The sequence below is a fragment of the Ochlerotatus camptorhynchus genome, unplaced genomic scaffold (assembly GCF_037179485.1).
Source record: "Ochlerotatus camptorhynchus isolate MF236.1 unplaced genomic scaffold, CSIRO-AGI_Acam_v1.1 ptg000371l, whole genome shotgun sequence".
In the NCBI taxonomy this organism is placed as follows: domain Eukaryota; kingdom Metazoa; phylum Arthropoda; class Insecta; order Diptera; family Culicidae; genus Ochlerotatus; species Ochlerotatus camptorhynchus.
In genome coordinates, this window is record NW_027040859.1 from 2,294,682 (window position 1) to 2,312,778 (window position 18,097).

Genomic DNA, 18,097 nt, shown 5'->3' on the forward strand with positions numbered 1-18,097 from the left:
AATTTGTTTTTTTTGTCATTCCCGGTTATAATTTGTTTTTCTTACCTTTCAGTCGATGAAGCCAAAAAAAAATGGAAAAATTTGCGTGACCGATACCTCAAGGAGTTGCGGAAGGTTGAGCAGACAGGGACTTCCGGAGCAGGCAGCTCGCAGGTGCATCAACCAAAATGGTGCTTATACAACGAGCTATCATTTCTATCCAGCCACTGCAAACGCAGAAGGTAGCGAAAACAAATTTCAAAATATATAAAAGTAATTTAACATGATTTCAATATTTCAGTACTACCAGCAACTACAGGGTTGATCCCCAGCCAACAGAAGGAGATTCCGAGCCAGACACCCAAGAGCAAAACATGACTGCCCCGGAATATATTGACGTTGAGGAGTTAGACGATGTTGAGAACAGCACTCACACAATGGTATCATCGACACCAGCGAAGAGGAAGAAGAGATCGGACGCCCTGGATGAAAAAATCCATGGTATATTGAACATCGTTGGAGACGTTGCCACGTCCATGCAAGTGGACCAAACAAACAGGCACAAAGATTTCTGTAATTATCTAGGGCAACGCATGTCCTCGTTGCCAATGAAAGTGGCACGAGAATTGGAAGTTGAGTTTACTGCACGAGTAAACGAAGTGCTTGATGTTTATTCCAATGAAAGCAACGATGGTTATCAGTGTAATAAAATTATTCACAACTTGGAAATGAAAGCCAAACAAAATACCACATATAAATCCCGACAGATTCATGGATCTTATGCTGATTGCAGCTGATTCGTTTTTATGTATCTCCATGTATCTCGTCTTTGAGTTCTGATCTTCTGTTAAACCTCACTTAGGATAGAGTCATCATTAACAAAGCACGTCTCAATAGATTCATGAGATCGATTTGATTCATTTTCATGTAGGTACATAAGATATTCTAAGTAAACCTAAACAAAAATGTCTCCCGAATAAAACTTGTTCAACCAACCCACCACGACGAGTAGGGTGAAAGTTTTTCTATCCGATAGCATTGGTGGCTTACATAGACAGACTTTAAAGTATATCGCTGTGGAATTTACGTGGCCAATTTTTAGAAACTTCTCCATGCCTCTGAGTACAAGTGACTCTCTCTTTGAGTGGCCGTGCACTTGTCAAAAATTCAAAAATTGCTCAATTTTTACCACATTTGAGACTTAGATTGGAAAAACTATGCAAAACAACATTGTCCAAAACCGCAAATTGATTCGACTTCTGGGCAAAAAGTTGTTATTTTTTACTGTAGGCCTAGAGCTCCACACATACCTAGTTGGTAAATGTTTAAGGTGATTTCTTGTAGAGCCCACAAATGGCCACCATGTGCACTACCACTTCGAGTTTTCAATAACACAAATCTCGGAAATCGATGCTCCATTTCACCTGAAATTGTTACTTCATGTATGCTGCAGTGCAGCAAACGTGGAGTAAGAATTTGAATGTTGCACGTGTCGTAGAATCTTATATTTGTGCACTTAAAGTTTCGACGTGGTTACGAGAATAAGGAATCGATTTGCAATCTTCGACAAAGTTGTACTGCATATTTTTTTTCTAAATCTCTGTCGAAAAAAAAAATAATTGTAATAAAACCACGGAATTTCAATAAGTTTTACTGTTGAATTTCGAGAAAATTAAAATGTATTGCTAAATTGTTGTACGGGAGAAAAAATTAATTCGTTTTTTACCGATTCAATGCTCAAACAATGATGTTCCATTTCTTTTACATTTTCGCACACATAATTTAAAATTCTCACACATTTATAGATCATAAAATAATTCATTCTAATTTGGCATAGTTGTTGGGGACCTCAATACAAATCGAATGAGCAGTGGGGATCAGTGGGTTATAAAGTTGACCTACCTTAATATACATATAATACACATAATATTGCATGTTTTTACAATTTAATCAATATTTGATATCTCAACATGAAAAACGTTGCTCAATTTTCAATTTGTTTTTGCTTTATATACCAATAGAATGACCTATGCGGATCGTGGTTTTGCCGCGAGTGGAGGTGCATAAGTTTTCTCCCGGTATATCTGCATTTTTATATATGTGTCGGCGAGTTTATTAGTTCGGCTGCATGGAAGAGTGAATAAATTGTCATTCAAGACATTATTACAATAATGACTGATAATGACTCTATTCAGAGGATGTGCAGTGAACGGAAGATAAAAGAAAAAAGTCCAATGCCATCATAGTGAAATGGGCTTGAAGAAATGGCGGATGCAAAATTTTTGTTTTGTGTTAGTGAATGTGGAAAAGATGAAAAAAAACGAAGTCATTTGTGAATTCCGAAAAGCTAAAAGCATTCGATTTTGGTCAAGCTTATGTGTGTGCAAAAAGGCTCGTGTTGTGTTTGTTGAAGATGCAGCAGAATTGGTGGAACCGGCGTAAGATGCTAGGCAAATACATACACAATTATGAGTACGAGCGTGCCCGTGCGGCTAATACGGAACACAGACGCATATCAATATTGGTGAGATCTCTCCATTCTACCATCTACCTAATTCTATCTTTCTCTTTCACTAAGGGGGCATCCATGAACTGTATCACGTAAAATTTTGGAAAGGATAGCTTCTCCTCCTGCCCTTAGTTATGTTTTTCGGATACCATTGCATTTTCACAGGCTTCCTGTGAGTGTGCTGAGTTGCAAGAGATGGTCCATCCGCGGGTATCATTTGTCTTGCTTTTATGACTTGGAATCCATGACAGGGACAGGAGATCGAGTAATGTGAAACTGATCGTCTCTTTCGTTGGCTCGCTTTTGGATCTGACGAACTACTCGCTTGCAGGGGAACAGCGTTGAAATCGAATTCGATTCTCATCTGCATAAAGCTTTATAACGTTTTATCGTCTTTCTCTATCTAGCACACGGAAATGAAGGGATTCATTGTTTTCCAATCAATGCGTTTCTCTCTGGCTCGCACTTCTTCGATGGATCTCGATTTAGTTGTATAGCATAAGCGTGTACGTGTGTATTAGAATATACTGACAACGGAGTTGCAGCAACGTTGCAGCGCATCGGAAATTGGAGCTTGCTACCAGTGCTACCAAAAATACGGATTTGTATTACTTATGTACAGTAATTACTATTTAGCATTGCTAGCTTTTACGCTGGTAAAGCGTCAAGCGTGAAGTAAGGGGCACGGTAGCTCAAAAATGTTAATGTTTTATGGATTCTGTACCCGTCTTAGGCCGCGGCCGGAGTATACGCGACGCGACGCGACCCATTCAAGAGAATCTTATTATATTTTATTAACATCGCGTATGAGTAGAATTTAATGAAGGCATAAGCGCTTTTTCGTAGCTTTTTTGTTTCCAGGTTTAAAAGATCATCGGCAGTAGAGGCTTATTCTTGTGTAAAGGGCACCACCGTGGAGTTTGAGTTTTAATAAATCCCAGGTCCTATTATATTATTATTATTCATTCAATAACAAATATTTAAAACAGGATCAAAACACAACTGGAAGAAGCAACGTAACATTGATTGATTTTCTCTAATGTATGTTCAACGTTTATATGACAGAGCAATTAACCATTTTATTTATCCATTCCCGGAGAGAAAATTCCATTACTTGTTGATATATTTAATTGTATACTCATTTAATAATCAGATTCGGAATATGAGTGACGGGGGAGCTTATTGTGTTCGTGAGTCCTCCGTTTAGGCTGGATTTATTGATTTAAATCTTTAAGTAGATTCTCAGCTCTTCGATGATGGAAATTTTTTTTGAATAATACCATACCACTTTTTCAGCCTTTGTTCACATCATTGTAATGCATGATAACAAGTGCATGAAAACTGTTAACTGTCCAAATAACCTCGATTTTTCTGACTATTGATTCATTATAAAAGTTTACCAATATTTATAAAAGCATTCCATATTGCGTTTAAAGATTCCATGGTGCATAATAAAGATTTTGTTTCAATTCCAATAATATCTAATAAATCAGTTAAATGTACGGAGGTTAACTAAAATCGAGCTTATTTGTATTTTGTAGTACCGTAAAACGAGGTATCTTTGATAATGTGGTTAACTTTGATAGTATAATATAAAGAATAAATTTACTCGTTGTGCGTTTTCCAAATAAGAAACATTGATTCCATATTGTAGCTTAGGGTATTTCCGTTGATATTGTATATAGTTTTATATAGTATGTGTTACATATTTTACAAAAATATTAAAAAACCATTTTCGTGTTTTTCGCGCTTTTGAAAAAGCACGCAAACCATCACTTATGAAATGTTTTTCCGATGCAGCCATCACAAATTCAATGTTGAATTATTATTGCTTTTAAAGTTTTCTGATTATATACTCATTCAAAGTTTCATATTTAAAGAACTAAATTGTTTGAGTTTCACTCATTTTTTTTTCTACATTTAGCTTAATATTTCAGTTTACCCAAGCAAGTCATCGAAATTAATATGAAACAGAAGCATTAAATAATATTATATGTTATAATTATTAAGCAGGTTATTTCTCGTCACGTTAGTTATTCATCACAATTTTTAGCATTATTGTTAGTATCATTCGAGCAAAATATATATAATTGCTTAATATATCCTATACATTTCAGTGTTGCATCCACCTTTTGTGAGCTTAGGAGGTGTAGAGCTGCATCTTATTATATGTAAAATACTTCTTCATTGCAGTAGCAACTATATTATCCATATAAATGTATTTCATTATGTCATATTTTAATGTTCTGATATATTTCATTTCTCCATTGCATATATTTCCATTATATAAATAAATACTGGATTGGGAGGGAGCATCAGGGTATCATTCAAACTGAAGCTGGACGATGGTATGATTGACAGGAGGGAATAAACACTATCATTTTCTTTATCCTACCGATTCGATTGTGGTGGTGTGAATTCTACTCCAACAGTTTCAGGGCGATTGACGCGCCCTTCTTAACAAACCATCCAGTAGGAAGCTTAATAAGTATTGCGAATTGTGTTATTCGATTTGTTGGAGCGTATCGTTGGAAGGAGATTCTTAAATTCTCGTGGATTTCGCGTAAGTGTCTCTGCTTACGGGTCCACCCCTCCGTTTTTGGCCCTTCATACAGCGATATAGTGAATTCAGATCGGTAGCTCAAATTGATCTTGCTATTAAGTGGAGCTGCATACAAGACAAGTCTTGAAAGAATGGTGGCTACCTTACATACATACATACATACATATACCAATAGAATGACCTATGCTTATTACTTTTGAAATTTTTATCTATTTTCTTTCTTTTTTACAAAATTACTTTGTTTGATTTGATCTTTTATTGAGTCCATAACAAAGTATAATATGTTTACGAAGCTAAATGTATATACATATTTTTAAATTTATTGACGGTTATTATTTTTATTTCTGGTGAAATTTACAGAATTCCTTTCTCTTACAAAATTACTTATACACTAATCTAAAACGTTCGGTAACTGAAAGGGAAGATGATTGGTTAATAAATTCCAACTTACTGCTGCCAAATATTGACCACTGGCAAAAATTGTATAGACGGCAACTTATTTTAGAATTGTCAAAAAAGTGTTACTGAATATTGTTATTATTAAAAAAAAGAAAAAGTCCCTTTCAGTTAGTGTAGCTTGATTTGATCAACCATTGAGTCCGTAACGAGGATTATCCAACACATACTGTGCTAGAATATTACGTATTTGAAATGCATTTCGAGAAGCATTATGTCCTCGACTAATAGAATCAGCTGGAACACTTTGTAGAGGATCAGTAAGCGTGCGCTATTCGCCCTGGACCAAGTTTCCAACAGTGTCGATCGTATTCGTGAATCCTGGTGGAGTGTACTGTTGCTCACCGTGTTTTTTCAGAAAATTGTGCAACACCACTACTGCCTTAACAATATTTTCCGCTGACTCTGGTAACATACACAATGGTGACTTCAAAATCCTCCATCTAGCGACGGTGATGCCAAATGTATTTTCTATCGTGCGGCGTGCAACAGAAAGTCTATGGTTGAAATTTTCTTGTATTTCCTGTAGATTTCTTCCTGGGAAGGGTCTCATGATGTTTGATCTGAGAGGGAAAGCTGCATCTCCAACAATGAAATAAGGCAGCTCTATGGTGCTGTTTGGCAAGTTAGTTGGCGGAGGAAATCCCAGTCTGCCTGATAACAAAAGTTTTCCAAACTCACTTGACGCAAATATACTGCTATCAGAGTTTCTACCGTACGCACCTATGTCAACTGCCAAGTAGTTGTAATTGGCGTCACAAATTGCCAACAAAACGATTGAATGCTGTTTTTTATAGTTGTAAAATAGTGAACCAGCGTTCGGTGGGCATTGAATAACCACATGCTTCCCGTCGACGGCGCCACAGCAATTCGGAAAATTCCAGCGATCAAAAAAATCATCGCTGCATTCCTTCCAAGAGGCTTCACTCAGCATTGGTAAATATGTACCAGACATTACCTCCCATATCACTCTCGTGACTTCCTGGGTGATTTCCCGTACGGTTGAAACACCCATCCGGAATAAACGAGACAGAGCAAAGTGACTCATTCCATGACCTAAATACCTGAAAACGGTTGAAACAGAAATAATAATAAAGTCGAATCAATGAAAAAGTAACGAATGAAATACGTTTATTTAAACGATTACATAAACAAAACCAAAGTCAATCAAATTAATAGGAATAAAGTCTGCGAACTTCAGCAAAATTCTTCGTACTTCAGGAAGATTCTGAGCATTTCAGGAAAATTAAAGAGCTTCCTAGGTCTACAAACTTCAGACAAAATCTGTCAACCTCAGGCCAAATCTGAGAACTTCTGCAATGCTTTGAAGAAAAATTATACGAACTTCAAAAAAATCTATGAACTTTTGAAAAATTCTGCAAATTTAAGAAATTATAACATCATAACACAAACATCATAAATGTCTGCAAACTTCAGGAAATTTTTCGACTTTGCGAAAACTTCTGCGTACTTCTGGAAAGTTTTGAGAGCTTAAAAAAATCTTCGGAAATCGAACAAACTCTACAACTTAGAGCAAACTACAAAAAAATCTACGTACTTTATCGAGATTTTGAGAACTTCAGAAAAATTCTTGGAACTTCTGAAAATTTTGCGACTTTGAGAAAATTTCTGCGTTCTTCTGGAAAGCTTTAAGATATTAAAGTAAATCTGCAAAATTTACACAAAGTCTATGAACTTCAGGATAACATCAAGCAAACTACAAGAAAATTTTACGTACTACGTACAAGAAAAAAATTACGAACTTCAGGAAAATTTTGCGGCTTTCAGGGAAGTTTGTGTACTTCAGGCTTGATGAATTTTGGGAACTTCAAGGAAGTTTGTGAATTTCAGGATAATTCTGTGCACTTCTAGAATGTATTGCTGAATTAAGGAAAAAAATCGAGGAAAATATTGAGCATCTGAAAAATCAGCCAACTTAAGGAAAATTCTGCGAAAATTCTGAAAACTTTGCAAAGTTTTGCAAACTTCAGGGAATTCAGTGAACTTCAGCATAATTCTTCGAACTTCAGCAAAACTCTGCAGGATGTTGCAAATTTTAATAAAATTCTGCGAACTTCACGAAGATTTTGAAAACTTTAGGAACATTCTTTGAACTCCAGGGAGGTCGGCGAACATTACGAAATTTCTGCCAGCTTCAGGAAACTTCTGTGAACTTCTGGAAAGTTTTGCGAGCTTCAGAAAAATTCTATGACCTTCAGGAAAATTCTGCGGTCTTCAGGAAAATTTGTGAACATTACAAAAAATCTTCAAACTTCAGAAAAGTCTGCAAACTTCAGTAAAATTCTGCGAACTTAAGGAACTTCTACAAACTTCAAAACTACAAAACTACAAAAAACTCAGCGAGTTTCAGAAAAAATATACAAGCTTTAGGTATATTCTGCGGCTTTCAGGAAAGTCTGCGTACTTCAAGAAAATTCTGCGAACTTTCGGAAAGGTTTGTGAGCTTCAAGAATTTTGGGAACTTCAAGGATATTAGCAAATTTCTGGATAATTCTGTGCCTTTTTAGAAAGTTTTGCTGAATTAAGAAAAATTGTTGAGCATCCGAAACCCCAACTTAAGGAAAATTTTGCTATCTTTAAGAAAATTTTGTGAACTTCTGGAATGTTCTGCAAACTTTTAGGAAGCTTTAAAAAATTTTACGAAGTTCAGGAAAATTCTATGAACATCATACAAATTATGCAAATTTCAGTAAAGTCTGCTTATTTTAGGAAAATTCTGGGAACTTCAAGGGCATCTACGAACTTCCCGAAAATTCTTGGAACTCCTGAAACAATCTGCGAACTTCAGGAAACATCTGAAAACTTCGGGAAAGTCTGCAAACTTTAGGAACATTCTACAAACGTCAGAAAAGTTTTGTGAATATTTGAAATATTCTACGTACTTCAGGATAATTCTGTAAACTTCCTGAAAAATCTACGAATTTCAGGAAAATCATGCAAAGTTTCTGGAAAGCTTCAGGAAAATTCTAGGCCTTCAAGGAGGTTCACACTGAAATTCGCAGACATGCTTTGCACACCTGCTCTAATATTTACAGACCTGCTCTGTAGTTCGCAGACCTGCTCTGGAGTTCACAAAACTGCTCTGAAGTTCATAGAACCTTCCACTCACTTGCTTTAAAAAAAATGTTTTTCGCTAATCTGAACGACACTTCATTCATTTAACGGGGTTCATTTTTAATTTGAACTTCTAGTAACCCTATCAGCGTGTTTCTGGTTGCCTTTTTTGCTGTTTTGTTTTGATTCTGCGTTCCGTTTTCAAATGTTCCATTTCGCTTTACTCCGTTCCATGTGCAAAATGACGTTTAGGCAATTTTTAGTTTGCACGCCGTGCAGATAAGCGGGGTTCAAATTAAAAAGTGTTCAGATTAAAACCGGTCATATTACTGGGGGTCCACGGTATATGTTTGACACATAAAATATGTCTATTTTGCTTTCAGAGTATCACAATCACTCTGAGTAAACGGTCACAAATCGTAAAATCGCTTATTGTGACACTCTGATAGCGAAATTGACAGGTTTTATTAGTTAAACACATGCTTTACAACGTTTTATTGAGCTCCCTTCGGATGGGAAGTAAAGCCGTTGGTCCCCGGTTCATGAGTTGATGGGTCGATAGGTAGGGTCCAGGTGTGGGAGCTGCCTTCCTGGCACGTCGGTAGCATTGGTGCTCAGCACGGAAAACAAGATCGACGGAAAAAACAAACCAAAGGAACGTTTTATTGTATCTTACAGCATAACATTATAACATCTAATGATTTCATAATCCCCAAAAACATTTTTTTAGTGAATGGAAGCAACAGAACTGCTCTGAAGTTCACAGAACTGCTCTGAAGTTTGCAGAATTGCTCTGAAGCTCGCACAACAGCTTTAAAGCTCGCAGAATCTCTTTGAAGTTCGCAGAACTTCCCTGAAGTTCCCCTCAAAACTTCCCCAAAGATCTTCGCAAAACTTTCCTGAAGTTCCCCGCAAAAGTTTCCTTAAGTTCGCCTCAGAACTTCTCAGAATTCCGAATTAATGATGATCAGGTTTTGGTTTTTCAGAACCGAAACCCAACCCAAACCCGTGTTAACACTCCGAATACGATGCCTCCGAAAAACGTATAACGGCAGGTTTGCAATGGCATACCTTAGCCATTTCTTGATGAATTTCTAAAATTGTAGTACCTCTAGAGTTCCTAGGGTCTGTAGATTATTTTGAATGTAAAAAAATTGAAAATAGGGTCTAGTACTTTTTTTAAAAGCTAAAAGAGTCGTACACGTTTTTTTTAAATGTGTGTTGGGTTTTGCAAGTGGCTTAAGATCTATAATCTAGATTAATGGGCAAAAATGTTCATAATTAGCGAGAATACATTCATGGTTCCTATATATGGAACGGAACGATTCTCCGGAACATCCATAAAAGTAGTTCATCCATGAAACTGATCCTAGAGCTGCGCAGTTTTTTCGAAAACACGTGGAACTGTAATATAAAAAAGAAACATGGACACGGATGACTATGGAACCGTCCACGGTTTTTTTTTAACACTTGGAACTGAGATATAAGCCAGAATTTAGGGTAGTGACATTAACATGGACCCGGATGCCAAGGGACCATCCTCCTGAAGATTCGAAACTTCCGAAAAATGGTCAATCCATGAAACTGATCCTACACTCACAAAATTCCACACATTTTTATTGGCGAATTTCCATGAGAAACTCCACATGATTTTCATGTTATCACACATAAACAGAATCCACTCAGAAGTACACATGCAATTTACGAGTCAAATTAATAGTATGTGTGGTCACACATGGCTTTTATGTGTATACATATCAAGTATGTGTCCGACACATAGAGATCATTTGTTGATCACATTACAAAAATTCATGTATGGAACACATAAAAACATTATTTTATTAGTGTAGAGCTCAGCGTTTTATTTTTAAACACTTGGAACTGTGAAGTAATAACAAATAAGTTTGTGACGTAAACATGAACCTGGATGGCCATGTGACCGTCTTCAGGAAGATCTGGAACAACTGTAAAAGTGGTAAATCCATGAAACTGATCCATGAGCTCTGCAGTTTTTTTTTTTCAAAAATATTAGGAACTTTGATAAAATAATGAATTTGGGGTTTGACATAAACATGGACCTTAATGGTCCCATGACCATCTGAATTCATTTTTACGTGACGACCTAAAATTCTGTATCATATCACAAATTTACGGATGTTTCGGATCTTTCGAAGGATAGTCCCATAGCCATCCATGGTCCATGTTTATGTCACGCCCCTAAATTCTATCTTACATCACAGTTCCAAGAGCTTGCGAAAAATACGCGTTTTTTTACAGTTTCATGGATAAACCACTTTTACGGATGTTCCGAATCTTCTGGAGGACAGTCCAATTGTCATCCAGGTTTATTTTTATGTCACGACCCTTGTGATTCGTTCTTATATCACAGTTCGTAATGTTTTTGAAAAAAAAAACGTGGAGCTCTAGGATCAGTTTCATGAATTGACCTTTTTTAAGGATGTTCAGGAACTACCAGAGGATCCAGGTCCATGTTTATGTCATGACTCCAAATTATTTCTTATATCACAGTTCCAAATGCTTTCGAAAAAACCGTGGAGCTCTAGGATCAGTTTCATAGATTGACCATTTTTCGGATGTTCCAGGTCTTCCATCCGGGTCCGATGGCCATATGGGTCCATTTTTATGTCCCCAAATTCAATATATCATCACAGTTCCTAATATTAAAAAAAAAAAAAACCGCGGAGCTCTAGAATCAGTTTCGCGGATTGTCCACTTTCAGGATGTTCCGGATCTTCCAGAAGACGGTCCCATGGCCATCAGGGTAAATTTTTATATCACGACCCCAAATGCATTCTATCATCACAGTTCCTAATCTTTAAAAAAAAACGTGGTTCTCTAGAATCAGTTCAATGAATTGACCATTCTTACGGATGTCCCGGATCTTCCAATCTGGGTCTATATTTATGTCACGACCCCAAATTCTTCCGATCACAGTTCCTATTGTTTTCAAAAAACCACGGAGCTCTCAGATAAGTTTCGTGGATTGTCCACTTTTGCGGATGGTCTGGATCTTCCGGAGAACCGTTTCATAGCCATCAAGCTACATGTTTATGTCACGACCCACTTCATCCCCCCCCCTCCCCCCAGGAAATTTCTCTGATACAGGTAATGCTGAAACTTCTCTAAGGTTTGCTAAAACTTCTCTGAAGTTTGCTGAAACTTCTCAGAAGTTTGCAGAATTTCGGTTTCGGGTCGGATAATTTGAAAAAGATTAGGTTCTCAGAAGTTCTTCGTGTAACTTCCCTGAATTTGCCAACAGAACCTACCTGAAGTTCTGCGAAAAAGTTCCCTGAAGTTCCCTGCAGAACTTCCCTTAAATTCCCCGCAGAGCTTCCCTGCAGATTTTCCCAGAAATTCGAATAAGTGATGATCAGGTTTTGGTTTTTCAAAACTGAAACCCGTTCCAAACCCGTCAATTTCGGTTTCGAGTTTGATATTTTTAAAAAAGATCGGGCTCCCGGACGTTCTCCGCAAAACTTCCCTGTTGTTCTAGTTTGTGAACGGTCAATGTGATCACTGATTCAATGAAAGGTTTTAAATTGAAAAAAGTACTATCCGGGGCACCTACCACACCGGAATTGTTTCAGAACTTTAGCACCGACCGTAAAAATATTCATATTCACAATATTAAAATAATGAAATAACTTACATTAATGTTAAAAATAGTCGACACTCCGGATTTATCGGTTTTCTAATTGAAAACTTCTCCAAATGTGGTTTAACAATGCTCAACAGCATATCAAATACTTGAGAATTCATGCGAACGGACTGTTCGCATGAATTCTCAAGTATTTGATATGCTGTTGAGCATTGTTAAACCACATTTGGAGAAGTTTTCAATTAGAAAACCGATAAATCCGGAGTGTCGACTATTTTTAACATTAATGTAAGTTATTTCATTATTTTAATATTGTGAATATGAATATTTTTACGGTGAAAGTATTCGGGATCCTCATTTTTCATCAATTTGAATGGTGTTTCGTAAAATCCTTTAAAATAAACACAGTTTAAACAAGAGGAAATATTAATGGAATGAATGGAGAAAAAGGTTACCTTCACTTTGTCGCATCTGGTTGGAGGGTCTCACCCACCACCGACGCTTTTGCGTGGATATATTTGTTTGCAGATCCCGCAGTTCTTTTACGGCTTGCACGATTTTAATAATATTCCCAATAGCTTCCATTATTTGGGACTTTTTTTCACGATAAAATGAACGTGGACGAGAGAAATCAGTTTTTAATTTTGCACCACTGACAGCAAAACGAAAACAGCACACTGGTTTGTTTACCTACAGAAATCAACAAAACAGCGGAACAGAAGAAAAACGTGCATGCATTGTGGGTAGAAATGCGGCAAAGCGGCAGCGGCACAGCAGTACCGGCGATTTTAGTACAATGCGCGTTTACCGCTGTACCGCTATGCCGCTGTGCCGCTGTCATTGTGTTCAGCCCTTAATGCTTCGCTAAAATGTGGACAAGTCCAATGATTGAGAGGTTGGGTGTAGGCAATATAAAGCGTGCGCACGTATCGTCAGATATGGACGTCCACCCAACCCATTAATGATAGACACCCGGGTGCCAAGCTTCGTCGTTTCCCGCTTACTGCATCGTCGTGAGATTCACCTAGAAGAAAGAGAAGAGCACAGCACAGATAGAAGGTACACAAGTATAGGACTAGGTAGAGAAGTAGAATAAAGAAGAGTAGAAAATACAAGCAATCGAAAATTCGCAAAAGCATGCTTTAGTTTACAATAAACCTCAACTTACCGTTTTCCGTTCTGAAATAAATGTTTTGATTTGAATTCGATGTAATGTTGTTGATCAGATGTCACTGAAGTTATCCAGTACCATACCATCCAGCATGTACTAATTTGTAGTACAGGAAGCCATCCAGTACCATACCATCCAGAAGGCATCATAAATCAACTATTGCATACTTCACGGCGTAAATGGAGCAATTGTGCTAAATTAACTTTTAAATCAAAATTTACAACCATTAATGATATTACATATAATTTAACCATGTATGGTGGGAAAACCAGTGATAAACCATTCCAGTTCTTCACCTAGAATATTCTAGAATATCTAAACAAGACATTTAAACATTAAGCCATCATGACTAATTGTTTTGAAATTGTTTGAGTGATTTTTTTTTTTAATTCAAAGAGGAGTTCTTCAAAGAAATTTTCATATTATTTTACAAATACTTGCTGGATGGGAATACTGAGTCAAATATAATTAAAGTGATTTATTCAGAGTATTTAGTAATATCTTAAGAAGACATTTGCATTCTTAAACATCATGGCTAATTGTTTTGAAATTGATTGATTGATTTTTTTTTTACTTCAAAGAAATTACTTACTTACTTTTGGCTTCCCGCAGTATAGGACCTAGTTGGGTGAAATCATCTTAATTTTTGGTACATTTTTGTATCGTGTTTATCACGTGATATAGGCCGATAGGCTGTTCCCATCCAGCAAGTATTTGTAGAAAAATTTTCAAAATTCTTTGAAGAACTCCTCTTTGAAGTAAAAATAAATCAATCAGACAATTTCAAAACAATTAGCCATGATGTTTAAGTATGCAAATGTCTTCTTAAGATATTACTGAATACTCTGAATAAATCACTTTAATTATATTTGACTCAGTATTCCTATCCAGCAAGTATTTGTAAAATAATATGATAATTTCTTTGAAGAACTCCTCTTTGAAGTAAAAAAAAAATCAATCAAACAATTTCAAAACAACTAGCCATGATGGCTTAATGTTTAAATGTCTTGTTTAGATATCCTAGAATATTCTAGGTGAAGAACTGGAATGGTTTGTCACTGGTTTTCCCACCATACATGGTTAAATTATATGTAATATCATTAATGGTTGTAAATTTTGATTTAAAAGTTAATTTAGCACAATTGCTCCATTTACGCCGTGAAGTATGCAATAGTTGATTTATGATGCCTTCTGGATGGTATGGTACTGGATGGCTTCCTGTACTACAAATTAGTACATGCTGGATGGTATGGTACTGGATAACTTCAGTGACATGTTGATCAGTCCTATCAAAAATTAGAATGAGAGGAAGAAAGCATCTTTACGTTGTTTCGGGTCCGTGTAATTATTTTGTTGTCTTTCCCGTGGTCAGAATTTGACTTTTATGTTGCATACCTCTTTTGCTGCAGCTGCGCCTCTGGCGGAATATAAATGAAACTATCGATGAGGAGAACTTAACGTGTAACGTCGTTTAGGGTTTGTGTATTCTCTTACCGGGAGCATTACGGAATTATTTCGATGTTGTGAGAGATAATGCTGCTTTGCAATAGGGGTTTCTCCCCGATAAAATTCAGTAGTAGTCAAGCTGGCTCGATCTCTTCTTTCTAGGAAGATTTTCACTTGGACTCGCCCTGAGGCAGTCTCTTCCGGGTAAACTAAACGTGGCCTGCGGTCTCCATTACCGTAGTGGCGCTTAACCCGCAGGCTTAACCAAGATCGTCCAGTGCCGTTTACAACTCTTCCTGGTGATCAGTACTACACCGTTCGTGATGGCCGAAGTGTTTTCCGAAAAAGGCTATGGTTTAGCAAGCCATTTGTGAGTGGGGTATGCTTTTGAAACCGCTTGTGACAACGGAGACAATAACAACCGATGTTTACGTGCGTGCGTGTTTGAACAAGCGTCTGTTACCCATGATCCGCAAACACGACGCCCCAGTACTGTTTTGGCTGGATTTGGCGTCGGTCTGGTATAAAGCCAACGGAAACATGTAAAGGCAGCGCATTCGGTTACAAAAGTTTGCCAAGGCTGGGAAAAAGTATCCAAAATTGTTGGAAAGGCAGCTGTGCTGTAGCTAACGAGTAGCGTGAGATCAAAAATCCGCTCCTTGGTTTACGACTGATCGGATCTCGGATTTTCTACGTTTAACGGTTTTTAAATCGTGCTTAAGCACCCTATAGCTTCCCAGGGCATTTCTAGTGAATGTTCATTTGGGTTCCCTTTATCCGAATCAGGTGCTAAAATCCTTGTGCAAAGTGTAGATTTAGCAGAAATTCTAAAAAAGGATTTCTTTGATTGGGTAGTTGCGCCTAAATGTAGGCAATGCCTTAAAAAATCACTGGAAATTTCACGAAAAATTATAGATTTCTTGATATTGTAAACATTCTACCGTAATTTACGAGATAAGTCTGTTTTGTTTTGCTTAGATTAAAATGCTACTTTAAAGCAGTTTATCTGAATAACTTTTTTTGTTTAGTTCGCATTAGCTTTACAGAACCGGTAATCATTGTTAATTGTTTTTTTTTAACAAAATTCCCTTATTTCTATGTCTAGTAGGAGTTGGGCCGACTACTCGCAGCTTACCCAAGTTTAGAGGAGTACATTGTCGAAGGAGCGTTATCGAAATCGAAGCGATAAAATATACTTAATTAGCGGCGCCGGTAGTGTAGTGGTAAGCGTGATTACCTCTCACCCCATCAGGCCTGGGTTCAATCCCAGCCGGCGCCGCCGGATGTTCTGAGGCATAACATCTCTGATCAAGACTTTCTTCGGCCGTTGGTCCCCGGTTCATAAGTTGATGGGCCGATAGGTAGGGTCCAGGTGCGGGAGTTGCCTCCCTGGCGTCGGTAGCATTGGTACTCAGTACGGAAAACAAGATCAGACACATATACTGCCTCTCATTCCATGTCTTTCAAATATCTCGGGGTCTGGTTCGATTCCAAATGCACCTGGAGATCCCACATTGAGTATCTGAGACGAAAATGCCAACTAAGGATCAATTTCCTTCGATCAATTACCGGAACGTGGTGTGGAGCCCATCCTCAAGATCTTCTGACGTTGTACCGGACAACGATTTTATCGGTTTTAGAGTACGGTAGTTTTTGCTTCCAGTCGGCAGCTAAAACGCACATCATCAAGCTGGAACGGATCCAGTATCGTTGTCTCCGTATCGCGTTAGCATGCATGCACTCGACTCATACTATGAGTCTCGAAGTGCTGGCGGGCATTTTGCCACTATCCGTCCGTTTTTCAGAGTTATCTCTGAGGCTCCTCACCCGTTGTGAAGTAATGAACCCACTGGTGATCGAAAACTTTGAGAAGCTTCTGGAGCTAAATCCTCAAACATGTTTTATGACTTTGTACTACCTATATTTAACACAGGATGTCAGCCCTTCAAGAAATATTCCCAATCGTGTAATCTTCTTCGATTTCGGCAATTCAGTGAATTTTGATTTATCTATGACGCAGGAAATCCGCGGAATTCCAGAGCATCATCGTCCTATGATTGCTCCGTCATTATACGCTGCAAAGTTTGGCCATGTTGATTCTGCAAGAACGTTTTTCACAGATGGATCTCTAATAGAGGAGTCCGCTGGTTTTGGTGTATTTAATGAATTTCATAGTGCCTCTCGAAAACTTGAAGCTCCTTGTTCTGTATATGTGGCTAAACTGGCAGCAATTCACTACACTTTGGAAACTATTGCTTCACTTCTTCCAGACCACTACTTTATTTTTACGGATAGTCTCAGTTCTGTCGAGGCTATCCGTTCCATTAGACCGGTAAAGCATTTCTCGTATTTTCTCTTGAAAATACGAGAGCTGCTTAGTGCTTTATCTGTGCGCTCTTTCATCATCACCTTCGCGTGTGTCCCTTCGCATTGCTCAATTTTGGGTAATGAGAAGGTGGATTCACTTGCGAAGGTGGGCGCTATGGAAGGCGACAATTATGATCGACAAATCGCCTATAGTGAATTTTTCTCTATTTATCGTCAGCAGTCGTTCGTTAGCTGGCAACATCAATGGAGTGAAGGGAGCTTGGGACTATGGCTACATTCATTTATCCCTAAGGTGTCGAAGTTTGCATGGTTCAAAGGGTTGGACTTGAGTCAAGACTTCATACGCGTGATGTCTCGTCTCATGTCTAATCACTATTATCTAAACGCTCACTTGTTCCGTGTGGGGTTGGGAAACAGCAATCTCTGTGAATGTGGACAAGGTTACCAGGACGCTGATCACATCCTTTGGTCTTGTGCGGAGTATCGTGGAGTCAGATCACATTTTTATGATTCCCTTCGGGCTTGAGGTAGACAACCTAATGTTCCAGTTCGGGATATTTTGGCTAGACGCGATCTGGAGTTTATGAAACTCATATATGTTTACTTTAAGGATATAAACCTAAGATTGTAAGTTTGATTAACCTTGTGTTTAGTTTGTATTTTGTACGTGTGGGTTTTTTTTCAATGTTTGTTTTCAAGATGAAAAGAAATAATTTCATGCTTTAGAATTAATTAAATAGTTGTAACCACATTTCAAACCTCCTTCTTCCCTTTTCCCATCAAAAAAATTGTAAATCTCCACTAACCTCGAGACAACCGCGAGTACTCGGTTCAGTTCCTTTAACTTTAAATATAAAACAGTAATAATGTATAATGCAAAGGATAACTCGGCTCTGTAAAGTTTATTCGATTGAGCCTGTACAAATAAAGTAATTATAAAAAAAAAAAACA

General features: G+C 37.6%; 1 pseudogene; it reads right to left on the reverse strand.

Annotated features, from left to right (window-relative positions):
• Positions 1-5,637: 5,637 nt before the first annotated feature.
• Positions 5,638-6,441, reverse strand: LOC135710191 (uncharacterized; annotated as a pseudogene).
• Between the last annotated feature and the right edge of the window lie 11,656 nt (positions 6,442-18,097).